Source organism: Nilaparvata lugens, chromosome 8, assembly GCF_014356525.2.
Source record: "Nilaparvata lugens isolate BPH chromosome 8, ASM1435652v1, whole genome shotgun sequence".
Taxonomy (NCBI): domain Eukaryota; kingdom Metazoa; phylum Arthropoda; class Insecta; order Hemiptera; family Delphacidae; genus Nilaparvata; species Nilaparvata lugens.
In genome coordinates, this window is record NC_052511.1 from 8,441,403 (window position 1) to 8,447,702 (window position 6,300).

General features: G+C 36.3%; 1 protein-coding gene across 1 annotated transcript in view; it reads left to right on the forward strand.

Moving 5' to 3' along the window:
- Positions 1 to 4,832, forward strand: part of LOC111048644 (pyruvate kinase) — a gene marked incomplete at its 5' end in the record, with an annotated part of 29,369 nt that extends 24,537 nt beyond the window's left edge. Inside the window, one exon of the mRNA XM_039435064.1 lies at positions 3,993 to 4,832. The remainder of the gene's footprint in view (positions 1 to 3,992) is intronic.
- Between the last annotated feature and the right edge of the window lie 1,468 nt (positions 4,833 to 6,300).

Sequence of the window (6,300 nt, forward strand, 5' to 3'; positions counted from 1 at the left end):
GTGTGTGTGTGTGTGTGTGTGTGTTGTGTGTGTGTGTGTGTGTGTTGTGTGTGTGTGTGTGTGTGTGTGTGTGTGTGTGTGAGTACACGTGCGCGTCTGAGTACACGATATCTCATCTCCCAATCAACGGAATGACTTGAAATTTTGAACTCAAGGTCCTTATAATAATTATAAGGATCCGACACGAACAATTTCGATCAAATGCAATTCAAGATAGCGGCTAAAATGGCGAAAATGTTGTAAAAAACAGGGTTTTTCGCGATTTTCTCGAAAACGGCTCCAACGATTTTGATTAAATTTATACCTAAAATAGTCATTGATAAGCTCTATCTACTGCCACAAGTCTGTAAAAATTTCAGGAGCTCCACCCCATCTATGCAAAGTTTGATTTTAGATTCTCAATCATCAGGATTCAGATACAATTTAAACAAAAAAAAAATAAGTGGAAAAGATTGGGCATGAAAATCTCTACAATTAATGTTTAGTAACATTTTCACCTAAAATTGAAAAAAAAGCTCGAAATTCGAGAAAAAAATGTTATTATTTTAATTGCAAACTGTTGGCAACAACTGTTGATTCTATTGAATGATACCAATACCTACTATTACTTAATAGTAATAAAAGTAATAGTAGGTATTGATGATACACTATGAAGAGATAGCAGACCTCGTATGTCTCCAGCGTTATTGTCCTGTCACCAGCTGACTCAGATCTTTGTTTATAAGTAGACTTGAGATGCGCGAGAACACTAGCGTCAGGTGATAAATTTGTCATAACAAGTATTACTTCCAAGCATTAACGGCAAGGAAAGTTGTGTGAGTGCGCCACACCAGATTTTTAATCTTCGTAATCATGTTTATTTGCATGAAGAATTATCTAGTCGTTTTTGAAGTAATTTGGCATGGTTGTTTTTTAATTTTTCAGTAACCGGGCTGATGCAGCTGTACTTTCACATTAGTTACCTAAATCTGGACTCTAGTTCCCAAATACTTGCATCAAAATCCAGCATGATGAAATAATTTGTTGATTTTTTACCATAGTTTTGATAAAATAGATTTATTTATTAATTTAAATATTATTCGTTAATTGTATTTCACATGTAGCTGTGAGCTCTTTGTAGACTTTTGTTGTTGTTTTTAAACTAGTTTGTTGAGCTTTTGCCAAAGTAATTAACTTTATTTGTAATACATACTCTTGTGTTGCTGTAAATTAACGCTTCTTAAAAATGCATGAATTTATTTGCTCATATCTTAATATTTATCATCATTCATTTGTATCATAAAACATATTTTCAGCACTTCAGTATACTTAATTCTACCCTCACCCGCAAAGACCTTAAAGATGCATAGACTCACATGCAGCGCTAGTGTCTTACTTGGAATTGAAATCGGCCATTGAGGGGGCAACCCATAAGATTATTACCTACCAATGCCTTTGTAATCTATAGTATTACAAATATATGTATATAATATCTCGTGCTAAAATACCCCAATGGCGGCCTTCAATTTCAAGTATTGTGCTTACTATAACCTTAGTGTCCGGTTTCCCATTAGGGAACTTTGGACTACATACGGCGAGGTGGAACTACCCTTGGGTCTCCCCACCATTCAAAGCCATACGCTAATAATAATAATAATAATTTCAAGTAAGAGCTATCATTGGGAAGGCATTGGCATTGTGGGTCTATATCTCTTTAAGGTCTTTGCTCACCCGTATCTGAATTTTCTAAATTAATTTAGTGCATAGTAGATTGAATAATGCTTCATTTTTTAACATCTAATTGATGCACTTCCATGTCATTGCTTTTTTTAGTAACCTCATCTGATAACACTCATGCTTTGATGTATTTTTGGAAGTATCCTAATATTAACATGGTTTGTGGTCAAGTTTTCTATAACATTACATTATATTCCCTTTTTTTGAAATGTTTTTATTATAAAATAACAGATTTTAGATTTAAAGATTAACAGTTTTTATATTGAAAACAATTCAAAAAAGGGTTCTATAATGTTTTGTTATAAATACAAATAGCCCTGAATACATACATTTTAAGAATACCTGCATTATTTAATTATTATAAAATATATGAGAAGTAAACCTGATGAAGGGTTCATTATCTTGTAATTTTATCAGTTATTTTTATTGGGCGATGTTTGTTTATAACCAAAGATATCTTCTAATTTTATATTAACTGTCACTAAAAATATAATGTTATGGGCCGGTTTCCGAGCTCGGGATTTAGCTGTTTATTGTTTTTGAAGGGACGGATTCAAGAATCCAAAGGTTCAAAGAACCCCACACTTCAACCGAAGCTTATTGTGTTCCCAAGTAGGATGTCAGTTAGGCAAACCAATACCTGTGTTCTTTACAAGAACCAGAAGTTTTTCCCTATACCAACATCCCATTCATCACCTGGTTGCTTTTTGCAATCCAGTGTGATATGCTTGACAGTCTCTTCAGACTGATTAGTCCTCTTGACCTACGTGGGTTCCACTCCTGGCTTCTTCTAAGGTCCTACCGCTGAGGAAGGGGTGGCCAAGTTGCCTCTAGGGCGCCCGGCCACCCTTGACTCAGTCTCTTCTTTTTGCCCCTCCGACACTGTACAGGGTCAGATGCCTCACCTCTCCCAAGAATTTTTGCCTAAATGGCCGTCCTACTTTGAGCAGTGGTGAGTTTTGGCCTCTCCACCCACAAACTCGTGACCTACGTGAGTTCCACTCCTGCCTTCTTTGTAGGTCCTTCCGCTGAAAGAGGAGACGCCAAACTGCCTCTAGGGCGCCCGGTGCCCGGCCACCTTCGACTCAGCTTCTTGACCCACATTTGTGCCTGGAATTTCACCCATCACTGGTCTCTTGGGTTTTTGTTTTTGCTTCTCCGAAACGCTGCAGGGTCAAAAGCCTCAACTCTCCCAATAAGTTTTGCCTGAATGGCCGCCCTTCTCTGAGCGGTTGTGAGTTTTGGCCTCTCCACCGACAAACTCGTGACCTACGTGAGTTCCACTCCTGGGTTCTTTGTAGGTCCTTCCGCTGAAGGAGGGGTCGCCAAATTGCCTCTAGGGCACCTGGTCACCTTCGACTTAGCCTCTTGACCTACATTTGTGCCTGGAGTTTCACTCATCTCTGGTCTCTTGGGTTTTTCTTTTTTTCCCCTCCGAAACTGCCCTGATGGGGCAGATATCATGGGTTTGAAGGCAAGGCAACTTCTGGAGTTGCCTTGGGGTCCCTTTTAGTGGCCTCCTACGACAAGCAGGGATACTGTGGGTGAATTCTGGTTTTCAACACATTCTTGAGTACGATGTTCCACTCAAAGCTCCCCCAACCCACAGGGGGTGGGATTAGCTAAGTTCTAGACTTCAAACAGCTGGAGTCAGAAAATTGGCTTTCCGAAACGGGGCTTAATTGCAGTTCTTATGACAATCTTTATTTTCTCATCTCTATAATTGGAAACCTTGCTGAAATGAAACATTCCCAAATAGTTAAAAATAGCTGATTACACTATTTTCTTTTTCTTTTATTTTGTGTTCAATTCTTAGTTTTTCGAAATTCAATTTAAACGTGACTATGGCTATGACTGCGACTACGCCCCGTTTTGAAAAGCCAATTTTCTGACTCCAGCTGTTTAAAGTCTAGAACTTAGCTAAATCCCGAGCTCGGAAACCGGCCGGTCTTCGAATTATTTACGGTGGACTAATTATTTTTTCAACTATTTTCAAGGGAAGTACGTGTATCGTCATAGAGAATTTACTTTTTGAAATTTATTTACCGTCTAGTAAAGATTCTAGGATTTTCGAAGGTGCACTTTATCAAGTGAATATGTCAATAAGATTCAATTTGATAGCATGCTATCAGCTAAAATACTATACTTACATATTATATTGGAACTCCAGTTTCGATCACTGCTATCAAATACTGAGTTATTAAACTTTGATTGTATTAACAAATTGAGAAATTGAAGTGTTAAATTGGAATTTGAGTTGCATATTTTTATTGCAGAGCTGCTCCATAAGGAGGATTGAGGACGCCATTTGATGTTGGACTGCGCCACAACCTAGTAATAAATCTTTCTGAAAACGTTTCAAAGAGTTGTCCAAACTCGATTGTTCATTTAGTTCGAAACTGTTCTATCTGATCAACAAGATTAAAGTATTGAAAAATAACAGAGTATAACTTGAAAATAACTCTAATAATCAGAGTTTGAATTATAGGGTCCGTTTATTCTATTTTTTTCATAGAATATATTCAAAGTATTGCTTGAATTTTCAATGTTTCTTCTCGAGCTTTAATTCCGGTTTCGAACTTAATCTACTTTTTGTTGTTGATCAAAATGATTTTTGTTAATTGCTTTTTCTTGAGCATCGATGGTGATTTAATCACAGTACATCTATTTATTTTATTTATTCATTGTAGATTATGCTTTAAATTGAAAATCGAGTCATACTCTGTATTTCTGAAATTGAACTAAAAGTTTTTTATTTAAGTTTATTCTTGTCTTGTCCTATCAGGAGCGAATTAAGAATTCCTCCTCAAGAATAATAATAAACATTCATTAATTTATTTTATACAGTTTTTTATCTACAGCATATGTTAAAAAACATACAGAATTGTGATATATTTTTTTAAATAATGATATCTATTTCGTATCATTTTAGAATTCCAATAGTCTTATATCTGTTTTAATAATTTTATAGCTTTAGAGAAGTAATAATATTTCATTTATAATGTATTGCATTGTTATTTATCTGAGCTGGTTCCTAGGACGGGAAGAGTCTTATATAATATATTTTCAAACTGTAGAATCATTATTTTCATCCGAAATAAATTGATATAATTGAATTGTCCATTTATTTCTTTCCTTGTCCTAGCTACTACCATAGGTAAGGAAAGAATTGCTTTCCAAAAAATATCAAGCACACCCGTTTTATGTTTTCTATACGTTTCAAGGTCTCCTGAGTCCAAAAACATGATTTTTGGGTGTGTGTTTGCACAGGGGTTAAAAGTGCGCAAGCACAACACGAAACGGGGTACCAAACGGACGCACCCCGTTTGGTACCTCAGTGTGCATCCGCTCAGAACGTCTTCTAGGACTGTTCTAAATCTAAATTACTAGTAGAGTTCTATTAGAACACACCTCAATAACAAGATTCCCGCACTTTTGCCAATAGCCAAGGCCTACTAGATCGCATACATCTAACAGTTCTGTGAACAGTAGACCTCGCGCTCAGTGAGTTACATTGACCTGTTGTTATGTTTTCTCAAAAATTAATAAATAATTTATCAATTAAAAATGTCTGTAAAAAATCCTAAATAAACATAGAGCTTTCTGTCCTATATCGTACCGTGACGTGTCGTCCCGGAATGTGAGTGTGAGCGCTGTTATCAGGTCTGGCTGCAACTGTCTACAACGTTTATGGAAAGATACAATTTTCAAGATGTTCGATGTTTTTGAACGGGTAGTATTATAGTCCACTAGACAGCTGATTTATGATGAACAATTCTATAGTCTGATTTCTACGGTAATATTGGCGTATGAAGGAGGCTCCTTTTTCCTTTTATATTATCCTTTAAATATAAAATTTCCAAAAACCTTGTATATAAGTCGACGCGCAATTTAAAAAGGGACATACCTGTCAAATTTCATGAAAATCTATTACCGCGTTTCGCCGTAAATGCGCAACATATAAACATTCAAACATTTGGAGAAATGCCGAACGGTCGACTTGAATCTTGGACCTCACTTCGCTCGGTCAACTAGTTTCCACACTTTTTTAAATAATCACCCCCTTTCCATCTACAGTTCACATACTTAAGCTTAGAAAAAAAATCCAACAGATCCGCGCCACTTCTGGCGCGAGGAACAATAATATGTCGATCACATTGGCGAAATTCACTCCATCTCTCCTCCACTCTCAGATCAGAAAAATCACTAATCTTCAAATGCTTATAACTCAATAATATGAGTGAATTTCGCTAATGTGATGACATATTATTGTTACTCTCGTCAAGTACTATCAAACCAGAGAGTTTGAGCAATTTTAATTTCTGAACATTTTATTCTGACCAAATTTCAATCTGTCACTTTTCAGGGGTGCCGTAAGCCAGCGACTTTTATGCATGAGTATCTCTATATTACTCTATGGTGAGTGTCGACTAGTCCTGCTTCCAAGTGGTTATCATGTGTGGTTAAAAGTGTGTTTTGATGGTTAGTCCATGGTTTTTATCAATTTTTGGGGAAAAATAAAAATCGCTCAAACTTCGTGATCTTATGGTCTTTGATGCGAGAAACACGAATCTGGAATCAGAT